This window comes from Galleria mellonella, unplaced genomic scaffold (genome assembly GCF_026898425.1).
Source record: "Galleria mellonella isolate WM207_F2 unplaced genomic scaffold, CSIRO_AGI_GalMel_v1 utg38, whole genome shotgun sequence".
Taxonomy (NCBI): domain Eukaryota; kingdom Metazoa; phylum Arthropoda; class Insecta; order Lepidoptera; family Pyralidae; genus Galleria; species Galleria mellonella.
The window spans coordinates 9,088,014-9,112,346 of record NW_026442090.1 but is presented as its reverse complement, the minus strand read 5'-3'; the positions used below and the strand labels follow the sequence as shown (position 1 = coordinate 9,112,346).

The window sequence follows — 24,333 nt, the reverse complement described above, 5'->3', positions numbered from 1 at the left end:
ATGTTTTGGGCCATACATTTTTATAAAAGACCATAAAAAATGTTTTAATGTTTAAAAAATTAAGTACATTTAAAATTAATCAGTATATTGCTGTCTGGCTTTTAATTGACTTTTCTAATATAAAACGAAGTAACAGCTGGAAACATTGGATACCCAAAAGTTTGAAGCAACAGTCCTTGGAAATTCTCGCATTATCTTTCTGAATGATTGATAAAATTGGATCGAACAAAACCTGGTTTAGTATTTAAGGAGACGCTTTAAAGCAATTTGGAAATAATTTTAGAAGAATTTCACAAATCCTGGGGTATTAATTGAAATGGACTACGACAAATCTCCAGCTTTACTCCTCTAAACGACGTACTTATGCAACACTTCAAAGTTGACGGAAATCAGAGGGAAAGGCAAAGGAAATCTTAATGTGATTATATTACGTTGATTTGCACGGGATTATGTGTACTTAGGTCCCTTCGTATCTATACATATCTATATTATAATAAAATGGTAAAGGTAGAAAAGTCTATACATTGATTTTTTCACGATAAATTACTCGTACTAGGTGAATAATAAATAATCGATAGTACCCAAGTAAATAATTTTTAAGCTTAAATAAAAAAGCAAGGAGAACATCTTGTCTTCGTTTATGTTAGTTCGATAATTTAGATTTTTTATTTGCAGTCTATATGGATTCTATAAATGTTCATTCACGAGTTTCACGATTCATACGATTGAATAAAACCTTAAATTATTAGAATTGATTTTTATATGTAGATATAGTAGGTAGATAAAAAGAACTCAACTAGTGACTTTGACTCCCTTCTATGAAATTACGTAGAATTATTAGTATAGTATTATATTATCTGTGATTGACGTGATTGAGGTATTTTCTTTAATAATGGATAAAAATTTACGCCGAGTAATTATTGTCTGTGGATAAATAAAAATGTTAATGCACATATTGTTGTACGCTGTTTGGCTACTTTTCTAAAGAAAAATAATAAGATGGTTTAGAAGGAAAGTCATTACTAAAATCTTGGACATCTACAATAAGTATAACTTTACTCCTTATGATTTTTAAGGCAAGAGGCTTGGCGTAGTCAGAACATATAATTATATTGTAATCATCATCATTATCGTATCAGCCGTCATCTGTCCACTGGTGAACACAAGCCTCCCCCAGTTGTTGCTACGTCCCTCACTAGCCGCCACGCTTGGTAGGGGGAATGGCAACCGCAAACATTTCCAGTCTTAACTTTGGCAATATTTTAAGAATGTTGCTATCTCTCGACCATTAAATTTCCTTAGTAACCTCTTACGATACCCACGGGAAAGGAAGGGGTGATATATCCTATCCATACATTCAATGTTCATGCTGTTTTACATATTTCTATGAAGGTAACGACATACCTCCAGTAAGATGTTAGATATACTGTATAAAATCAAATTAAGGAAAAATAAACAGTATCTAAATACTGAGAATATTACTAAGCATTATAAATTGCAAATTGCAATTTCTAAATTGTCTTATGCATCAATAAACATATTACAATATTGCTATACATGCAATCGCTCTAAGATACTAAATACGCAGTGATGCATCCGAGTCTTATCGAAGTAATGCTTGTGTTGCAGTGATCAAGTATATATAACTTCGTATATCGTGCCACAGCTGTTCACGTTAATATCTGTCCGTTGCGAAACAAACCCAATATCTGTAGAAGTTTTGGCGCGCCGCTCCATTATTTATTCAGAGGCTTCAACGTTTTTTAACTTTTCTAGAGCTTTGCTCGGCATTATTATAAAAAAAAAACTGTCAGGGCACAATTGGCCACAATTTTTCTGAAAAGCTTACTTACGTTTCGAATGTTTCTAGGGGTGATATAAAAAGAGAAACATTAAAAAGGATGTAATAACTTATTAAATATGGACCGAATAATATTCGCAGCAGATGGGATTTAGCTTGAGTAATGATGACAGCAACAGAATATTACGCATTTTCCTTGGTACAGGAGCATTAATAATAAAAAATATTTAGTACAGATAGCAGGTAAAGTGACTTTTATTGATACAAATGAACTTTAATTGTTAATATAAGAATGTTCAATGTTTCATTTCTATACAGACTGTTAAAAACTAATATTGGTATTTAAATCAAATAATTCACAAGCCTTCTTATTCAAATTTTCAAAGAAAAACACTTTAATCTTTTCTCAATATTGCTGTTGTTATATCTCAGTTCGTTATAAAAATACAATATAAATACTATCTGCCTATTCAATCAATAGTGTACGTGTCGTATCCTCCGAAATAGATTCTAAAAAATCTATATTTCTTTTTCATCTACCTTTTAGGTAAGGGAACCGTAAAAAAGCCTGTATTGTGTACCTTACTCAAACTCGTGCGGGGTCGTAATAATAGAAATCGTGCATTATCCGGGCATGACGTCAGCCGCGTGTGACGTTATTTCACACCACGGACGCCCGACCATGGTTAAAGGGAATGAGCGATAGCGACGATAAACTATGTGGTTGGTAGGGGCATTGCTTTACTATTTTTACTAATTTAAACTTATAAAGTAAAAGTGTGTTGGTTTTTTTGTTACCTATTGACACCATGACAGCTTAATCTATCATCATAAAATTTGGTAAGTATGCATATATTATATGGAGCGGAGAAGGACGTAGGCTTTGATTAATCAATATGCTGGTGATGTGGATGAAGTTTCTATATAACTTGATTATTTCTATCCACTACTTCCAAAACCAATGAACTAGTAGACCACTTCTGGATGATTTAAAGATCCATATGCCAGATTTTAAGTTAAATCACCAGGAACACAATTGTAAAAATCACATCTAATTTGGTGTAGTAAGTAATGCTTGAATAAACTTAAAGACAGATAGGTAGACAGATAAACAAAATTTCTGAAAATTATTGTTTTAGCTTTATTAATTAGCTTGAATGGTAGAGAACGCTACTTACATTAAATCTTCCTTTTGTATCATATTTGTTTTGGTCAATAAAGTTATTTAAATAAATAAAGTGTTATATTATAAGAATATTTAATAATATTATGTAATATATAGAGAGATATCGACTGATTGTATTAACCAATGTAATGTTTAATGTGTCTACATAACATGAGCGAGACATATGACACTTTGCATAGTAATTCCCGAAATTCCCACGAGAACGGAAGCAATAGATTCCCCTCGGCACTGAGAATCAGCTAGCAACAGTTCGTTTAATACATATCTAAATGTGAGATTTATAGAAATAATTTTATGCAAAAAATAAATTAAATTTTCTGAAAATATCGACATGAGCATTAATTTATTTTATTAAAAAAAAAATTCAACGACTACTAAACACCCTGAGTACTTTATTTACAAATAAGTAAGTATTTTACATATCAGTAAGTACTTTACGATAGCAGGTATCTGCTATATCAGGTATTATATACATGAGGCTAGTATTTTATTCATTATTTGAACAAAATATATACACACCTAAACAGGCATAAGGTCATATTTATACATATAAGTGGAATATGCACTCACCATGTGATAGTACAATTTATCTTATAAATGACTTATACTAATCGAGTCGTCTATGATATAGTATTTTATAAAATATATTTAATATAATATACGTACCCTTTATTAAAACATCTATTTTTAACTACCATGTATTTTAATAATACAAATTCAATTTATAAATAATAAAGAATAAAAAAATATGGATAAATGATTTTCACCCTTTCAAAATTATATTGCACATTGGTAAAAATAAATAAACTAGTAAATGTTCTTTTTAGCTTATACCTTTTATAAAATATAATAAAAGACTACACAGTAAAACTCGATGATAAATGCAGATTATAGGACTCGTATCGAGTGGTAGTTCCGCCTTAATTCACACTCGCTATAGTCTATAGAATTCTTACTCCTTTTGGAGAAACAGGTTCTAGCAGAATAAGTGCGCTTTATTAATTATTGAAGCTTATACTGAATTGAAACCTATTTGCCTCTACAACACATAACAATAGTCTTAATGTATTTTACCTAACTATTATGATTTAGTTACCATAGTAGTACTGAATAAAATCTCTATCGATCCACTACTATTGTTTAGTGACGTGATATTTAGTGATAAATAATATAGGAAATAATCACACTCGAATTAAAGGGCTATTTTAATAACATTACAAACATTTTTTCTTTATATTGACAAGTCTACGCTATCGATCGCTTAATATGACTACCACCTGAAAGTTCACAACACGCGACTGGGTCGATGGTGTCACAGAAACAGTCGTCTGAACATAAGTACCTATAACATGACATAACGCAGGTAATGGAGGGTTTCGTATCCCTGAAACTCTGCGTGCAACATTAATGCTGTGAAATTTAATCATAGGGATATAATTTAATGACGTATTAAGCGTAATGACATGCAAAGTTTACTGTGTATTTTATTACTTCTCATTAATAAGTGTAAGGCAATTTGTTTATAAGAAAATAAAAAAAAATGTAATATTAATTATGATAATATAAATATAATAATTGTTCTTTGATTTTTATCTTTGAAGTTTTATCTTTTAATTGTGACTTTTATAGTACTCGTGTGTAAATTACAAATTACATAATGTATTCCTTCAAGATCCAATATCTTCTTTTATATTATATATCTTTTCGTATATTGGCTTCTAAAGCACTTGTTCTCGATGTTAAGCTATATATTAGTATATGTACAGCAGAATTAGTTTTTATTACAGTTATTATAACCTTGTCATATAGGATTACGTGTCCCTATTATGGTGCAAAGCAGCCGATATCCAACATATTTTTATACTACAGAAACGTGCCGTTCATGCTGTCTACGTCTGGGATGCACTATAGATATGAGTATTGTATAATATCGTTTGGAAAAAGTTAATAGGACTTTTCTGTAAAGGAATAGATATAAAATATTTTGGTTTTTAAAGAAATGTTCTTGATTAGTAATAAAACTTCAACTGTCTATTGATTTTAAAAGCAACACATTATACGAGATACGTGATTGTGTTCCCAATAAAGTTATAATAAAATATAGAATATACAAAAATGTCCCAAAACAAGAAAATTTACATAGAAGCTTTTATAATACGAGTAGTTGGGTTGGTACGGGAACGCTATTCTGTATCTCTGAAACTAAAATTTCGGTTTAACATTATAGCAGAATTATTATCCCGAGGAGCACTATAAAATTTATAATGGAAGTGATTCAAAAGTACATTAAATTTAGAACTCGGTAGTCCGGAATATAACAGTTTTACCCAACTAACGAATTAAAATTTCAATTGTAGAGAATGGCGTCGCAGGATCGATGGCAGTGGATAAAAACATTTTTTATTCCACCTAATCCTGTAGGTACGAGTTTAAAAAACATCAAACTTTCTTTTTACGGTATCGCCTAGCTATTTCCAATCCTTGTAGCTGAAATAAGATTTGTGGGTCAAAATGATGACGGTTGAGGACCGTACTTTAAATCTGATGCAATTTTGTCTATATTGTGCGAGGGTGTTCGCAAAGTCATCAATCTTTATACTCTTGATTGATTGCAGTTACAAGTGATTTGGCACTTCGCGTATACCGATAGCCGTAGCTTTTTTATACATACTATTGGGAATGGCGAAAAAATTGACGGCCCGTCTAATGGAAAATTGTAGTCCTTGCCTACAGACATGAACTTTATCACGGACATACCATCGTTCATTGATGTTGACATCCCTCGTATGTTGCTGTTTCTGAAGAATAAGGTAATATTTTTTTTTATATGGCAAACGAACTTGCGGCTTATCTGATGGAAGTGATTACCGTAGCCAATAGATACTAACAAAACTAAAGGAGGTACCTGTGCAACGCCTGCCGTAAATATTACTAATATAATAAAATTGTAACTAGACGATGTATGTACATGGGAGATATTTAAGTAAAATAAATATAAGAGATTTTAATAAGACAAATAGACGCCAAAACAATATTCTTTTAGAAATTTTGTTTGTTTATATATATATATATATATATATATATATATATATATATATATATATATATATATATATATATATATATATATATATATATATATATATTTGTTCTAGCTTTATGACAAATTAGATGCAGTTTCGAAGTGTTTCTGAAGATCTTATTTAAATATATTGTATATTATATTTTGATACGCCATCTAGAAGTGTTATTTTATTGGTTTTCCTACTCCCTAGTGTATAGTGTATATATACAATATATAAATACATATATTTGTTGTTTATATTTATTTTATTGTAACTATACGTACAACGTATATATTTAATACGAAAAAACATGTTACGAGTACAAAGAAAAAGTAACAAAGTACACAGACGTACTTGTCCCTCGAAGGGATTTCTTCCAGTTTATCTTGTGAGCCTGTAAGAAAAAAGTGTAAAAAATAAAGCGTAGATGAGACTACGTAGATATTAAAGATTTATTTAACTCATACGTTCATATTATTTCAGGGTAAAACATAGGTTTAGGTAAAAGTGACTCTACAAATTTTTTAAATCTACTATTTTGTATTTACAGGGTACAGAGGAATAACAAACACCTGAGTCCTCAGGAATGGAAACGCATGGGGGGTATCATGGGCGAAACAGTATACTCTGTTATGTCCATAGTACTGCTCATGTCTATAGGCGACGGTTACCACTTTCCATCAGGTGGACTGTCAGCTTGTTTGGCATTTTAAGTTGTATAAAAAAAAAAAATTTAAATCAAAAGATTAGTCTTTAAAACACATAATCCTTAATGATCTCGTCATGTGTGATCCGTTTATATAGGTACATTTGTTTGCATGTGGATAATGTTAGGTAACTTGAGCATAAATAATATGATTAAACTTCAGAAAAATATGTAATTTTCACAGACTGTATACGAATAACAGAAAAAAATATAAAATGTGCTAAACAAATTTGAATATTTTTGATAATAATCGAAAAAGTTTCAAGCGAGCAAGATATGAATTTCTAAACAGCTTGGGGCTAGTGTGGTCTTCAACCGACTTCAAAAAGAAGGAGATTCTTAATTTGGTTATGTTTTTTATGTTTGTTACCTCATAGTTCCGTCAGTTGTAAACCGATTTGGAAATTCATACGGAATACTTACAGATTAGTGTTATCAAAATTGTTTCAGCAGTTTAGTTTTTTAAACAAAATAATAGGTTTTACGACAATTTTTAAACAAGTCTTTTTTTTTTGTGAAACATAGTCTTATTATTATAATCGTACGTATACTACATACGTTTTTAAAGATTGTCAAAAATTCAAGATTTTTTAAATATAATTTTAAATATATATACGGTCAGCAGAAAGTTGATAAACGTAATTATGTATATGTTCATTGATATTTGATGCTGTAAATGTAGGTAAGAGTATAAGTGATACATTCTATCCAAGACAAGCTAATAATTATTTTCTTGGAAATTTAAATCAAGTTAATACCATAGACAAATGCAATTTATCTTTTATTATGCTTTGAGGTCACTTTTATTGCCCGACCTACTTTCGTTTACAACGGGACCAGAGAAATATTTATGTTTAGCATATTCCAGGAGAAAATTACTTTTCTTTTATAAGATCTCTGAAAAATTAAGAAAAAAAAAGAAATTAAATTATTAAGAAAATACGGGAATACATTAGGTATTATTTCCTCCGGAGTCTAATTTCATAAAACTTTTGTTGGAATAATGGAGATAAGTTTGATGAAGTGAGTGAAGGTACTTACTGTAAATTAAAAATAATTACATTTAATGTTTTTTATGGTTTACATAAAAAGTTAAAATTACGATTAAAATAAAAAAAATATCTGTTAGTCTATACTATCTACTAGCGATCCGGCCCGGCTTCGCACAGGTAAATAGAATTTAATTAAGAAGACCAATTTTTTCCAATTGCGTTTTCAATATATGTCTTATAGATTTTTACAAATGTTCAGTGTAGGTATAATCTGAATAAACGAATATTACGCTTTTATTTATTAAGTATCTAATTGCTTGTAGTCCATTTTAATTAACAGACTGGATATGTCTTAAAATAAATCTAATTAAATATCTTCTATAAATGCTGGGAATCGTTGCGCATATATTCTAATGATACTTCTATACTATAAATAACAAAAACTGTATGCTTACCTTCAACTTAACTAAACTCTCAGCATGGATCGATAAAATTTACATTAAAAATAACAAAAATAGATTTTATAAAACAAACACAAAAGTTCCATGTCACGACGAAAATAATACAGTTAATGTGCAATGAATTTAGATTCATATCGGTTGGTGTTGGCAATATCGGTATTGAAAAACAATTTTTTAAGATATGAAGGCATATGAAGGTGGTAATTAATTTAGTAGCCGGTTCAATATTTCATACCATGCCCATATATATATATATATATATATATATATATATATATATATATATATATATATATATATATATATATATATATATATATATATATATATATATATATATATATATACACTCGTTGATAGTGTAACTTTTTATAGGTAAAATACAGAAGAATTTTTAAAGTTGTTTGAGTAGTTTTTGAGATACACTCAAAAACTATCACAAACAATCAAATCTCTTTATAATATTATCCTCGTTTAAAGTGTTATTAAAATGAGTGGCTTCATGTGAGTCTTAATCTGCTAATATCACTTTTTTGTCATGATTCAATTATTCCTCGTCAAAAAGTCTAATCCTACTTCGAAGAGGCCATAAAATTATTAAAGCTTTTGGTAAAAAGAACCTACTGAATACCAAAATCTGTCGAAATTAATTAAATTAATGAATCATATTTGACAGGATTTTGTTAATATTTATTAACTTTGGAAGTAATAAACAGACAAAGTTCTATTTTTACTGTCTTAGATTTAGCATGCGAATGACATATTTTCATGACTTTGAATTTGTAATTAAGCAAACTTCCAGTTTGCTTGTATCAATTATTAACAATATTATTTATAGCTTTATTATTATGTTGATAAATTTAACATTTTTATGAACCTAATTCATTAAAAAATTATAATTATTTAATCAATACATATTCTGTTACCTTTTTTATTAATAAACCTATATATTTACATCCTACGTCTTCATATGACATTTGAATAAAGTAGAGCTTCAATAAATTATGTATAGAACAAAAGTATGAATAATTTCGACCACTATTATTAGTTATTTTTATGTAGATCATTAGTTCAATTTGGATTTCTTTTCATATGTACGTTTGCTAGTTTTATTTTAAACTTAGAACGGAAAACAATTAAAGAGAAAATTATATACACGCTCTAATTATCAGCATTTTATTTACTAAATATAAAAAAAATAAACTAGCTAAATTGATCTCTATTTAATTATAATACGCATTCATTTGACATGTTTTAAATTATTCCCATTTAAATTATTGTTACAATAAGTCTTTTTCATCATAATTATGTCAGCTTTTAACTGTCCACTGCTGAACATGAGCCTCCCCGTGGGGGGTATTGTTAGTATTTATCACGCTTGGCAGATGGATTGACAACCGCAATTTTTGGTAATGTTTTAAAAGAGATAATTCTTCTTTAAGCATTTGTTATTTTATCAAATCATGTTTTCCATTAACTATTTTATCTTCTTAAGGAGAAATGAGCATATTATTATCGCATTCAATGTTATAGATACAATTTAATTGGTAGTATCTAATGTTAATAGTTGGTATTACAAATATTTGAGTAAGGATTTAAATATATATATTTCCAAACTCAGGCTTCAAAGATCAGGTGACTTGGTAATATCGGCCGGTAGGTACGCTAACGAGATAAACATTGTTAGGATCGTTTACTTTTTGGTTAAAAGTTCTTGTTAGAGAAAGGAAAGCAAATAGTGTAAGTGCGTCATATTGTATAAATAAGGTCGTTCTTTCATCAAATCCAGTTACCTACATAAATATCCGATAAATAATTGTATAAAGATAATCTGGATAGTTGAGAGATGCAGATTCTAATCCTATCAGATCATACTGTAGGGGGCTGTAACATTTTTTTTTTAATATTAATGTGGAATAGTAAAATCCTTTTGCACTGTTGATACACAAGGAGTTAACCATAACAGCTTTCACAAGGACCGTGTATAGATCGATCAAACGTGGTACTTTGCCAGTAACGAAGCCATTACAACCCATTAAAAAAAACAAAACTCTGTCTAAGTGACTAAATACTATTTGGTCTGTATAATGTATAATCATAAAATTTTACAATTTTAAATACTTTTTATTTTTAATAAGACAGATTTTCCTTTATTTAGACATAAACTGATATAAGACATGTTTCTCCTGTAAGATATTTAAACATGTATTGAACACCTATCTATCAGAAGTTTAAATTTTTTACGGTAAGACCTGAGGCATGAGATGTTAAAATGCACGTAATGCTACGCATTTTTATTGCAAAAATTTACAAAAATTAACAGTCGGTTTTATTGTGACATTCTTATATTAACTTTTTTCGTTGTGCCATATTTTACCATTGTTAATAAAAGCAGCAAGGTACCCGTGCGCTATATTGAACAAAATTCGACTTGATCGATCGCTAAAGTAATAATGTGATAGGTTATCATAAATTCACATTTGCAATAACGACGACGACGTACATTTGTGTTACATGAACTGTTATATAATCTTTGCTTTTTTACTATATTTATTTCTTGATAAGAATGCCTGCTATAACATTTTTTTTTAATTAAAGAGAGAGAGGTTTTATTATCGAATTTTTATGTTATATTATTATTATTAATTAGCATAAATAAAGTTAAATTAATATTAAATGTTGTGATTTATAAGTTATGTAAAAAATTAGGTACAATTAAATAAAAATTTGATTCTTTTGGTCACTTAATGAATAAAGTGAGATATATTTGTAAAGATTTAGCATTTAATACTTTCTGCTTACTTCGTAAGGCACTTGATGTGAATATAATTAGACAGATAATATCGATGAATACTAAAATCTTAATGAATTTAAAAAATATGCCCTATTTTGTAGCATAAAATTTATGATTGGTTAATTTATTTCCCTTTTTTGTTACAGTTTAGAAAACCTAAGACCCGTTTAATTGAGTACAACTCTTGGCTTTTATGTCTGAGCAGGGTGCAAGGGATTAACTACAACAACAGTACGGGCTTTCATTATAAGAATTAAGTCTAAGTGAAAACGTTACGACATTTTGTTTTTGTTCTGTTGGATTGTTCTCATTAATTTATTTTAATATTGACTTTAAACAAGAAGTAGGTACAATAAATAATTATAGGAAATTTATAATTAATTTATTTAGACTATTAAGATCTAAAAACGTATCTAGAAAAATAACACATTTTTTGTTTTCTGTATTTATTTATTTACATTTTATTGCATCATTTATAAAAATAATTAATACAAACGGTTAATTTTAATGAGGAGTGACACAAAAGGCGATCTTATCGTTAAGCATTCCTCCCAGACAACCTTTGGGTAGAGGACATTGAGAAAAAACACAAAAGGTAGGTGGCGCACTATTACTTCTATACCTACGCGTTAGGTAATAAATAGATGTACTATTTTTAATCTATAGTATCAGACAACAGTAGACTGACTTAAGATAGATTATTTTATCCAATATTTTTTTTTTGTGCAGAAAGAGATTTTAGGTATTCATTATTTTTAATCTATAATTTTTTGCCAAGTTTTTTATTCAAAATGGATTAAGTGTCTGCAATCCATTGACGTATAAGTATTAGATTTTTTTTATGGATGATAATGAAATAGTAACCCCGCCTGTGCTATCGGTATACATTGGCGAGGCACCAGTGAAGGATAATTGGTGAGGATGAAAGACAGGTTACTTAGCCCATCGTGTCGAATTCAATGATAAATTAGCCATGATAGTTTCCAGGGAAAAAAATATTAGTATTTGATGTAAAGAAGGACATTTAGGTTCTGATTTAGGCTACATTTTATCTTTTCTTTTTTAATAACGAAACGGGTCGTTTCCTAATTGTTAGTGGCATAATGGGCAACACTAGACTTTTGACAATATTATAAAAATATCTTAGTCGCATGTATGCAGTCATGATCACAGATAGTATAAAGTTAAATGTGCTGACTGATCTATCAATATACACTAAACTAGAGAAGATGAGTTTGGAAATTAGATTTTTTAATATCGGTTCCATATTATGTGATCTAGCCCTCCAATAAGTTTGTTACCGTACGTGTACAGTCACGCCTCTGTCCTCTTTAGGAATTACAATAAGGAGCAGTATAGTGTTGCCTAGTAATTGATGAGTATCGACAATTTATTTGGAATCATAAATAAATTTACAATCGAAGAATTTTACAATACATATCGATATAATCAATAATACGAAAATCGGTTATAACCGATCTAGTGAGTTATTAAAATGTAATCTTATTTATAATTAAGATTATATCTTAATATAATTGATTATTTGGTACTATAATTTATTGTAATATAGCAAATACTGTAATAAAATTAATTTAATACATAAATAATTAATTGATGCCACTATTTTCAAACTTAATATCGATATACTCGTACATATATTATCGATAGTATGCATATTGCGTAGATTACATAATTAATTAAATTGCGGAAATTTTCATTCTTTTTCATAATATATTTAGATTTATATTAGTGAACACTATCGATTAATAAATAATCGACTATTAGAAACACTAGCAAAGAGCCTTTCTCACAAAATATACAAGGCGGGTCGCCAGCGTCCGATTCGTGATAGAATGCAAACACGATCCCGTATCTCCGGTGCTTCGAGGTGAACCGTATAGATTTTCTACATACCTATCTCACTCTGCTTCTCTCTGTCAGTAATGAGAACTTAATGAAGATTTTTCACACGTTTTAAACGTGGAAGTTATTATTAGAAACCTCCCCGGAGACGACAGATCCTCATTATTGTGTTCCGCGAAGGAAAAACAACTTCGTGGAATATTTTAAAAAACAACACGCCCTAATAGCTCAATAAGGTTTATAAAAACTTTAACGCCTTTATTAGGTACCTTTGTAATGAGTTATTTGTAATTATAGATAGGTAACGAGCAATTAAAAGCAAATCATAAAGATAAATCCTTGTATTAATTAAAAGCCTCTATATAACAATATTAAATTACACAAAGCTGATCTTTGATTGTAAAAGAAATGTTCATAAAAAACTCGTATACCTACATTCGCGCCAGCTATTTCGTTGAACAATAGAAAATGAAGTCGGCAGTAACGAGGCATGGAAAGCGAAAGTCATTTTCCAGGGCGTGCTGATCGCGAAGGTCAAACTAACTTTCATGCGGCTTTCATGTCTACCAACTAACAGTAGCAATAAACTCGTATTAATCTACGGCGTCCATTGCTTATTAGTTTATTTCTTATTAGCTGGCTTTTCCTCGTGAATTAGTATATAAAATACCCTCTATTTTATTATCAGAGGAAGACTGTGTAAAAGTCGTTTGCTTGGATACCTCTGTCCTATTCGTGTTTTAATCATGAAGCAGTTGTGTTTGCATGGCTGTGTTTCGGTTTGAGGGGCGGGATATGGCAGTGAATTTACAGAGTACAGAGGCATAACACCTTAGTCCTCAAAAATGGCAACACATGGGGGATATCATGGGCGAAACAGTATACTTTGTTATATCCATGGTACTATATACTGCTCATCTCTATAGGCGATGGTTACCATTTTTCATCAGGTGATGGAAAGTGGCTTGTTTGCCATTCTAAGTTGCATAAAAAAAATATATAGAAATATGGAACATTGTCAATTTGTGTACTAAAATTAAAATTTCAGCCCAAGAGGAAATTGTTACTAATGAACTGCTTACACATATACGAGTACGCCGGGGGTATGTACTTAGAGGGTTTATGCGCAGTTAGTTTACTATTTTGGTTTCAATTGCTAGCAATGGGAACTGTATTGGCAAATTCCTAGTGAATTCTTTCAATTGATCAACAGACTTCTTTCTGACTTCGTCTATATGACTCGTTATTACGCTAGTGACGTAAAAACGAGTCATATAAAAATATGACTCGTTTTTACGTCACTAGCATAAACGAATAGCGCGATTACTGTAATGTAATGTTTTAAGCGACTTCAAAAAGTAGATTTATATTGATTTGATCTCAATTCGGTTGTATTTTTTTATATTTGTTACTTCATAACTTAGTTGTAAACCGATTTTTTAATTTAAATATATATATATATATATATATATATATATATATATATATATATATATATATATATATATATATATATATATATATATAGATTGGTCCCATAAAAATTTATGGAATTTTCAGTAGTTAAGTTTTTAAATCTTTATAACTGGTTTTGCCACAATTTAAGTTTTTATTTTTTGTGGAACACAAACTTAAATATGTTAAATATGTAAAAAAAAATCTCAGTTTGTAAGATGATCTATCGAAGTAAATTTTTTTATATTAGGTGATTTTACTCCAATATATAAGTAGATCATTTTTATCCGATGAATTTGTATATGTATATGTACGTATAAACATTCACATTTATTATATCAGTTTTTCATTCATTGTGAATGTGTCCTAATGATATAGGAGTAAAGGTCAGACATAAATGATACGTTAGGCTTATTTGATAAACGGCTGATAAGTTTCCTAATAGCTATCTAACGTACAGTTGGTAAATCTTTGTTTTATAATTGCTTCCTCGTGATAAACGCTTCGTGTGCACGTTATTTTATGGCTTTGTTTTTCTACGAAGTAGAATTAATCAGGATTGGGGAAAAAATAAATTATTTAGCATTAGCTACATGAAATATAATTATTACGGAAAATGACAATTTATAACCAATAATTTGTTATACTTTTAAAATTAACGCTCATTAAAAGCTTTATTATATTTTTAGAAAAGAATGGCCTCTAATTAACTCTGCGAGTGGCGTTGAATTTTAATTAATAATGTATTCAAATTATTTATAATAATGAATTCAGGACATGGGCTTCGTTATATGTACGTTACTATAATATAACAATACATATAGGTTCGCTATTGCGCGGTAAAAGCCCATTATTAAAAATAATCGAATAATAATCCAACTAATATAATAAAATAGTTACTAGGCGATTTGTATACATAGTTAATTTTAAGAAAAAAATATATGAGGGTTTTAATAAGAGCAACAGAAACCGCTTCGTTATCTTTAAGTTACTATTATATAACAATACATATAGTTTCGCTATCGGACATTATATGTCCATTATTAAAAATAAATAAATAATAATCCTACTAATATGACAAAATAGTTACTAGGCGATTTGTATGCATGGTAGATGTTTAAAAAATATATATATGATGGTTTTAATAAGAGCAATAGAAGCCTAAATATTTTTTTTGTCTTTCTGTTTGCACGTTTGTTTCGCCTTCACGCACAAATTACTCCACTATTTGAATTCGATTTTTATATTTGTTTTTTCTGAAGGTTTTAATTTAAAAGCTGGTGTACGTTTTATATTCATACATCATGTAAAAATATTGTATTTTTTTTTTCGATAATCATGCGTACTAAGCGATGGGCAAAAAGCTATTAATAAATAAATACCACAAAAAAACATCAATCTTGCGAAAATTAGTATGGATTCAATAAATATGGCTCCGGGTGTAAATTCTTTCGATAAAAAGGAGTTATAAAAATTGGTTCAGAATTTATGAACATATTTTTTTATTAAAGAAAAACCAACAACTAAAAATGTCATAAAAATTATCGCGTAACAAATCAACATATGCAAACCTCTTTTTAAAGCCAGTTGAAAATAATAAAATTATTTCAATTTACACGGCGACAGTATGTTTATTAACGATAACGTTTTTCGTGCTCAGTAATGTGCGTGCATTACATATTGACGAAATTAGTAGTGTAGTGGTTTACCATATCTTCCAATAGTCGCGGGTTCGATTCCAGCACAATACAAATATTTGTATTTATGAGTATATATATCTGTTTGTATTCATTTGAATTTGTTCTATGTATAATATGTATGTATTTAGAAAAAAATTAAATATTTCTATTAGTTGTCTAGGGTACTCATCCTAGCAATATCAATATATTGTAGTTACAACATATTTACATATATTGGCCCAATAACAGACATATTAGATATCGGTTATCTAATATACAATATCGGGGGAAAGGGATTGTTAGCAATTGAGTTTGACAGCCCCATTGCTAGCAATATGCCTAATTAGGTCGACCTCCACGTGTTTCCCCCTGGAGCCCATCGTGAACAATTCTTGTTGAATTTGTCACGATGGACTAACTGACCTACTACATCCTCACCTATCATCCTTCACTGGTGCCCCGCTGGTGTATACCGATAGCGCGGGTGGGGCTACCATTCCATTATCATATATATAATATCGAAGAAAAGGAAGATAAAAAAGAACCCGTTCGTAATTAATATAGATATCAGACTGATATGGGCGATATCGCAATGGGTGGTTCAATCAATGTCTAGAAGAACTCAATATATAGATATCGGATATTAAATACTCGTATCTCTATATGTCTAGTACTTATAGTACAAGCTCTACTTAATTTGGGACTCGATGGTGCTGTGTAATATGTTTAATGGTATTTATTGATATTTATTATTATATTCTATTGTAACCATGGGTACGTCTGTATTGGTATGGGTATTTTATGTATAATTTTAGTATTTACGGAAAATCGTTCTGTAAACGCAATAGCCCTAAGTAATATGCCCAAGTGTATTTGCTATGATGTTTTATTTATACCACTTTTATCATTATTTATTACTATATTGTGAAATGAAGCTATTCAGCAATACTGAAAATATCTCCTTTTGCTGAAATATAGTTACTTCATATTCATGACGAAGGTAGGGTCTAATTTCATTAGAGTAACCGTTATGAGGAAGTACCGCTGTCTGAGAAGCGGATTCGTTTCCTACGTCGACGTATGTATATAATCTGGGGAACAGCACAGATATCATATATCAAGTTGACACCATGAATCCTTAGCTGTGTATTTATAGTAACAATCTGGACGCTTATTGGGGCATACTTGATTATAATACTGGTAAACGGCTACTTCCGTAGTTTGTGGTGGAATACATCACAGAATGCAAAACATATTTATTAACATACATACATATGTACGTATTTACATTTTTTATACAACTAAGAATGACAAACAAGCTGACGGCCCACCTGATGGAAAGTGGTAACCGTCGCCTATAGACATGAGCAGTACCATGGACATAACAGAGTATACTATTTCGCCCATGATACCCCCATGCGTTGTCATTCCTGAGGACTTAGGTGTTATTCCTCTGTACCCTGTAAGTTCACACTAACACATAAAACATAACATTAAAAGCTTTTATTTATATTGCTGTATATATAAATCTATATATATAGCAATATAAATAAAAGCCATTTATATCCATCTATTTCTAATCACTCGCTGGTTTTGCGTTTGATAGGATTTCATTTATGTTGGCCCCATATATATTATTACAAGAGCTCACAAAGTAGCAGTAACGAGAGCATGTTAAATAAAATAATTATTTGTACATGAACTGAACATTTGTACTCGTACATGCATTGAACGAATTATTTAAGAGCTTTATATATACAATATTCTAAAATCCATAGCGATAAACTACTAAGTAAGTCTGAATATATACAAAGCAGATATTTGATTATCACAGCTATTCCACCTTATACTTTTCATGAAAAAATGAAGTCTCTATACAGTTGTATGTCATACAATGCGAAGTAGAAGGTACTAGACCTGATAGGTGGACGCTTATGTATTGGAATGACTGAGTGGAATCTACGGTAGGCTAGTCATTGTTCATTGAATTCAGAATGTCGATCAGCAAAGTGACGGCGTGATGTTGTGAGACAGACAACATTAAGCACTGACCCCATTAGGTCCATAATAACCACCATCTTTGTGAGAAAGATCGGACGGAACGCTGTTTAAAACGATAAAAATGCAGTAAGTACGAAATATATGCCATATGATGGTTATCAATAATAGAACTAATTTACAAGCTATTCTTTTTTCAGAATTGTTACTAAATTTGATAAAATGTAACCAACTTATTGGTTGTTGACAGCAAATTATTTACAAATTATAAAATCAATTAACTATGTGGGTCTCTTAATAGTTACATTGCATCTGAAACTTTAAGGTACATATAAATAGATTACTTTGAAAAGGATATTCCCAATGGCTCTATTAAATGAGGCCTGCTAAAATACTTTCGGAAAAAAACTTGCTGTAAGGATTCGATGACAATGACAAAGATTATCCCGGGTACTTTTAGAAAGTTTCCAATAGGGTACGTTAACTTACACAAACGTAATGAATCTCTGGCAACCCTAACTAGGAAAAGGTTTAAGCATATGTAATAGTAGATATGTATGTGGTACTGAAATAGGAAAACTTTGATCATTTCGGTTATGCTCGTATCAATCTAGAAGATGCGCCAAATGCCGGCTTCGAAGTCGAAGGGCTCGTATGAAATAATAGTTTACCGCTTCTTTTCTTATGTAAGGACGATACCATTTTTTCTTTTATTATTTATATGTATATATACATAATAAAGTCAATATTATATGTACATATAAAATAACGTTGATGAAAAATAAAGACAATATATGGTAATTGAATAAATGTTAACTGTGTACAATTCTTAAACAAAATAGTTGTTCACGTTTTTATAATGTAAAAATTATTTGTGTATATATCCCCACAGGAGTCAACTTAAATTTTTCCGAAGAAATGTACAGATAATATATTAAAGGAAGAACATAGATACCAAAACAAAATATTGATTAATAAAAGAATGGCATTCTTATAATAATAGCTATTTAGCTTCAAATTACAAAACATATTAGTACCTATAATACCTGTATATAATACCTACTTACATCACATCTTTTGGTATTAACTATTCTAGCTAATCTCAGCAATTGATCACGATTGAATCTCTTTGTAACAATAATTTTATAACAGTCGAATAAATTTTATAACTAACCACGGCCCAATTAGGCAATAATCCCTTCTTACGAGGGTTCCCATTGACTTTCGGACAGTATAATTCAATTAAAATCTAAGGGTTGCCTTTGACTAACAATTGAAAATCTATTGACTTTATTATAAAATAATGTTAATACAGTTGCTAACAATATTTCGTATAATTAAATAGTCCAGTAAAAGTACCCCAAAAATTCAATAGATGCACTGAACTTACATAAACTATGAACCCTGATTAAATAAATATAATTATAAATATAATCCCCAATCTGATAGTAAAAATCTGAAGAATTTCTCGGCTATTGATCGTAGATGATGTAGCAGTCGACATGCATATATTTCGTCAAATTAGAATAAATTGTGGCAGGGACACTTTTAATAAGTCGCAGTTATAGTTAAAATACTCGTATTATAAATATAACTGCAGAACTATTTTTAAAATACAGTAAAATCATTCTATCTTTCCAATTTTGTTTAAATATAAAAAATGATTAGAAGACTGTCATCATTGTGCTCTCTTTTATTTGATATTTATATGTTGTATTTAACATATGTATATATGTATGTACGTGTGTATATATGTGTGTGTGTATGTGTATATATATATGTATATATATTCTTATTTATGTAGGTTTATATTCATATGTATGTTTTAATATTGTATCTTTCAAATATATATATATATATATATATATATATATATATATATATATATATATATATACCCACTTACTACTTCCTATGCCACTGTGTTAGGTTGAAGAGAATAGAAAGAGATCTCTTTTAGAGATAAGTTCGCCTTTGCTAACATTGTTATTAACTTATTGTTGTTACTGTATGTTTTAGTGCAATAAAGAATATATATATATATATATAGTGCTTTTCTATATGTTAAATGCCAAATATTTGGCTTATGAAAAGTATATAGGAATTAAAAATTTCATGACAATTGCACCTCGACATGATAATAAAAATAAAACTTAAAAGTACCAAAAAATAATACAGGCTAGAACTGCTAAGTAGATTGATATTAAGCTCACACAAAGATTTTATAACTACTCAGTACGAAAGATCTTAATTGATCACATTACAAAAATATATATATATATATATATATGAAAGGCAAACATAACGCTATAATATAGCATTCTCTCTCAATTAAATTTTGTAAAACAGAAACATTGCCTTGAATAAATAAATATTATATTAAAAACATTAATTATATTCATGACTAGCCATTCCATATAGCTTTGTCTTTCTAGTACATAAAGTATCCTACGTGTTACGTTAGGATGTAACCTACCTGCATACCAAATTTCATTCAAATCCGTTCAGTAGTTTTTGCGTGAAAGAGTAACAAAGATCCAACCATCATTCCATTCTTATTTGCTTGCAAATTTTAGCATTTATTATATTAATAGTATGATCAATACTTAGCAATATGCTGTGCTAGTTTTCATTTAAAAATATAAAAAATATCAAATCTAGCACGTGGAAACAGTAAATTTATTGCTGTCAATATATTTTTATTAATATTTATATCCCTTGACGTGCAACTGTGTTACTTTATTTCTTATCCGTATAGCAACGGGATCGTAAACATGTTGTAGTAAATGAAATGTAGAAGGTAGTAAACATTAGTGTTTCAGTCGGCAGTAAACATTATCATGCTGTTATGTATGTAGCAAAACCACAAGAATTTTGCTCTTACTTCTCTAAAAGTCTCAGGTCAAAGTAATGATAAACGGTAAGCGTAAATCACGAAATAATATAAATACACACCAAATATGTAATCAATAATAAGAGATTGTCAGTATGCGATAAAAAAAAAAATATATAAGTAATTACAAGTCTTGTAAATACTCTTCGATTCAAAGCTTCGATGAAAGCGCATCATTGAATTGGATAGCTGAGATTTGTTTTTACTCGTATATTTATAAAAGTTCAATTAAAATTTTTAGGGAAAGAGAAAAAAATGGGATTTGGACAGAACAACATCTGTCGGGACAACTTGAAAAAGGTTGAACCAATTTCGCTAATTTTATTTTAATATCCGTACTAGAAAAAAATAAATTAGAATTTTAACAGGCGAATGATTATTGGGTTAGGTTTACTCAGTTTAAAACATATTTTAAATGATAGAAATCAGCATTTAATGATAAGTTTTATAATTATAATTTCTGTATGATATTTATTATCATATTTAGTGCCAATATTAAAAACTCAATTCGTCGTGTCTATTCTATGAACTTCCTTATTCCTTATATACCCCAACAAAATAATGGAGCGAATTAAAGTCTCACGTAGTTAATCTTTATTAAGTACACCTTTAAAATAATAGATGGACTTAAAGGCAGATTTGGTCATACGAGTGGCACTCACTTTGTCAACATCAAAAAAAAAAAAATAAAAAAAAAAACACACACACACACACATATACACATTGATATTTAGACATAGATATTTATTATTTTAAAAATATAGGTTGATGAGAACAATAATAATACCACACACTAAATGTCGTTAATAAAAGCCCTATTTTTTTTAAGTTACTTGTAGAAAGTCAAGATATTTACCAGTTGAAAAATATAGTAAGACAGATTACAACAACTAACCATTATCTATTGCTGGACATTTATCTTCATTAACTAGAGACGAAGAGAAATTTCACAAACAATTTTTTATATACCAGCATTAAGTACTTAGTATCTTTTGAATTATTATCCCATCTGCAGATCGTCTACATAATATAAACGGAATGAACAGCGATAATTTATAAACAACAGGTATATTTGCTAAGTAAAAAATCGACTTCAATCCGGAATACTTACACAGCGATAAATGACGAAAGGTTTGGTAAACACATTAGGTATATTGAAGGTAGTGTTGTTTGAATTTAGAGTGTCACGTATTTACAAATAGATTTAGCTACGCAGCAAGTAGTTTTTTAGTTTTCAAAGGAAACGAAAGCTTGAATTATTAAAATGTGGTATGGGACTAACACGGTATTCACATAACATAATCAATTCAAAAAAAATGAAAATCTGCTCAGAATTAGCGACATAATCCTTCTTTTAGAAGTCTATTTAAAATGGATGCACAGTCTAAAGAACTTTTCTCGTATTAATATGCAATGACTATGAGAAAGGCAGTAGTAGTACTGTAATTATGATAAAATCGGAAATGAGTAAGATCAGTTGAAATCAGATTCATTTTTCCAAAATTGACAGAAAACATTATGCGCTGTATCCTGAAACTTAAAAAATAAAGAGTCTGCAACACAAGCGATATTACACTTCATTAGAGATGTTGAAACATCAGGTTATAGCTTTACTGTATACTTTATTTGTCCTCATCATAATCATCACATTTATTTATTGTATTTTCAATAAACTCCGTGAAAACGAAAAATAACACCAGTGAGGAAATATATAATTTTGAACATGGCCCATTGCCCTTAGAGACAACAAAAGTTTTGTGATAATACGAAGCAAACCGCAAACAAGTCTCTAGGAAATAATAAACTTATTGTTAAATGGATAGTAAGAAGTCTAGTGTGTCCTTAATTGGATTATATGTCAGGTTAAATAAGGGTTCTTTTACTTGACAAACATACTCAGTTTCCCCGGATGAATAGCGAGTATAACACAGTAGAGTGATCGGATACCGAAACTTTTCTGTTTCAGACATTTCTAGTGAAAAGATATTAGATATATATGATTAATGTCTATATTTTATAACAAAAAATAGAGTTCATTTCTTCATTTGTCGTATAAATCAATGTAAATTCATTAATTATAATATAGTAAGGACATATACTTAGATTTTAATAGAGTTAATATTTCATTTCCACCAAGACTAGTTATCAGGTTATAAATAAATAACGTAGTTATATAATTGGTTATATTAGGTATGTAGAAAACATTGATAAGGCCTTGTGTCACGCAAGGTATCGTGACTAGGAGTTTTTTAATTAGTGTTTTGTCACATTAGCAAAGCCTTCCTAATGAAATTTTATCTACCACATTATGCCCTCATTAGCAAAATTCAAAAACATTGCAATTGTAACTTTATCGTTAATAGAAAAAAATATATTAAAAACAAATCTAAATCACCTAGTACGTTATTAAACAGCAATAGTCTAATATGGACTGTTTCAAAATACATATTTATTCATATTTTTTTGGACAATGTTATAATTTTTTTTGACAACAGCAAAACATTAACGGGCCTACAAAGGTAGATCAAAAACTTAAACACAAATCTATCTTTATATTATAAAGTCTATAAGATTTTCTTATTACACCCTGACTGCATTAAATTCATCAAATTTTGTGTAACAAACTCTATACCTTCTACAATTTTTATAATGAATTAAAAATGTTTATTATATGATATTCGTCGTGCGGTACGAGCACAGAATGGGTCACCTCTTCCTTATGGCATGGGCAATAGCGTTTTTTTTTAAACGTCACCAAAGCCTAACTGCCAACACTCTTGCCAAGAGTAGCAATTACTGACAACCCCCCCCCCCCCCCACTATAGGTGGTCTATGTTCAGCAATGGACAGTTAACGGCAGATATAGTATGGTACAGTAATATATGGCAAATGATAATTTAAATCTATAGTAATAAATATTGTTTCCTGGAGAACTTCTGTATTTAATAATAAATATAGTTAGGTTTCATATTAATAATTAATACGCATACTTAAGTGACCTTATCGTAAGTTTTTAATGGAATTGCCAAAGTAAAGAGTTTCAAACAATATCCACTCCGGCTTTAGTTAGTGCGGATTACTTAACGGCAAGTTGTTGTTTATTAAGCTTTTGATAATGTGAAAGCCTATGTATGTGAGGCATTGAAGTAATATTATGTTTAATTCTATTCCTATTAAGTAATATTATAAACTAGCTGTTTCCCGCAGTTGTCGTCGCATGAATGAGTATTAAAATATCCTACATGGTAATTTAAGTTATATCTTACCATTTACCATCGGGTGGGCCGTATGCCAGTTTGTCACTTTAGTAGTATAAAAAGAAACTTACCCGTGTACTATTTTCATTCAAATTTATTCAGTCGTTTAAGCGTGATTGGGTAACGACATACTAATATTCGTACATTTTTACTAATTTTGATTACAAATGTGAAAGTGTGTAA

The 24,333-nt window shown here is 29.5% G+C and overlaps 1 protein-coding gene across 4 annotated transcripts in view; it reads right to left on the bottom strand.

The window, feature by feature from the left end:
• The window catches only part of LOC113522961 (gamma-aminobutyric acid type B receptor subunit 1), a 212,579-nt gene that overhangs the window by 146,442 nt on the left and 41,804 nt on the right, over window positions 1-24,333 (bottom strand). The gene's annotated exons all lie outside the window — the stretch shown is intronic.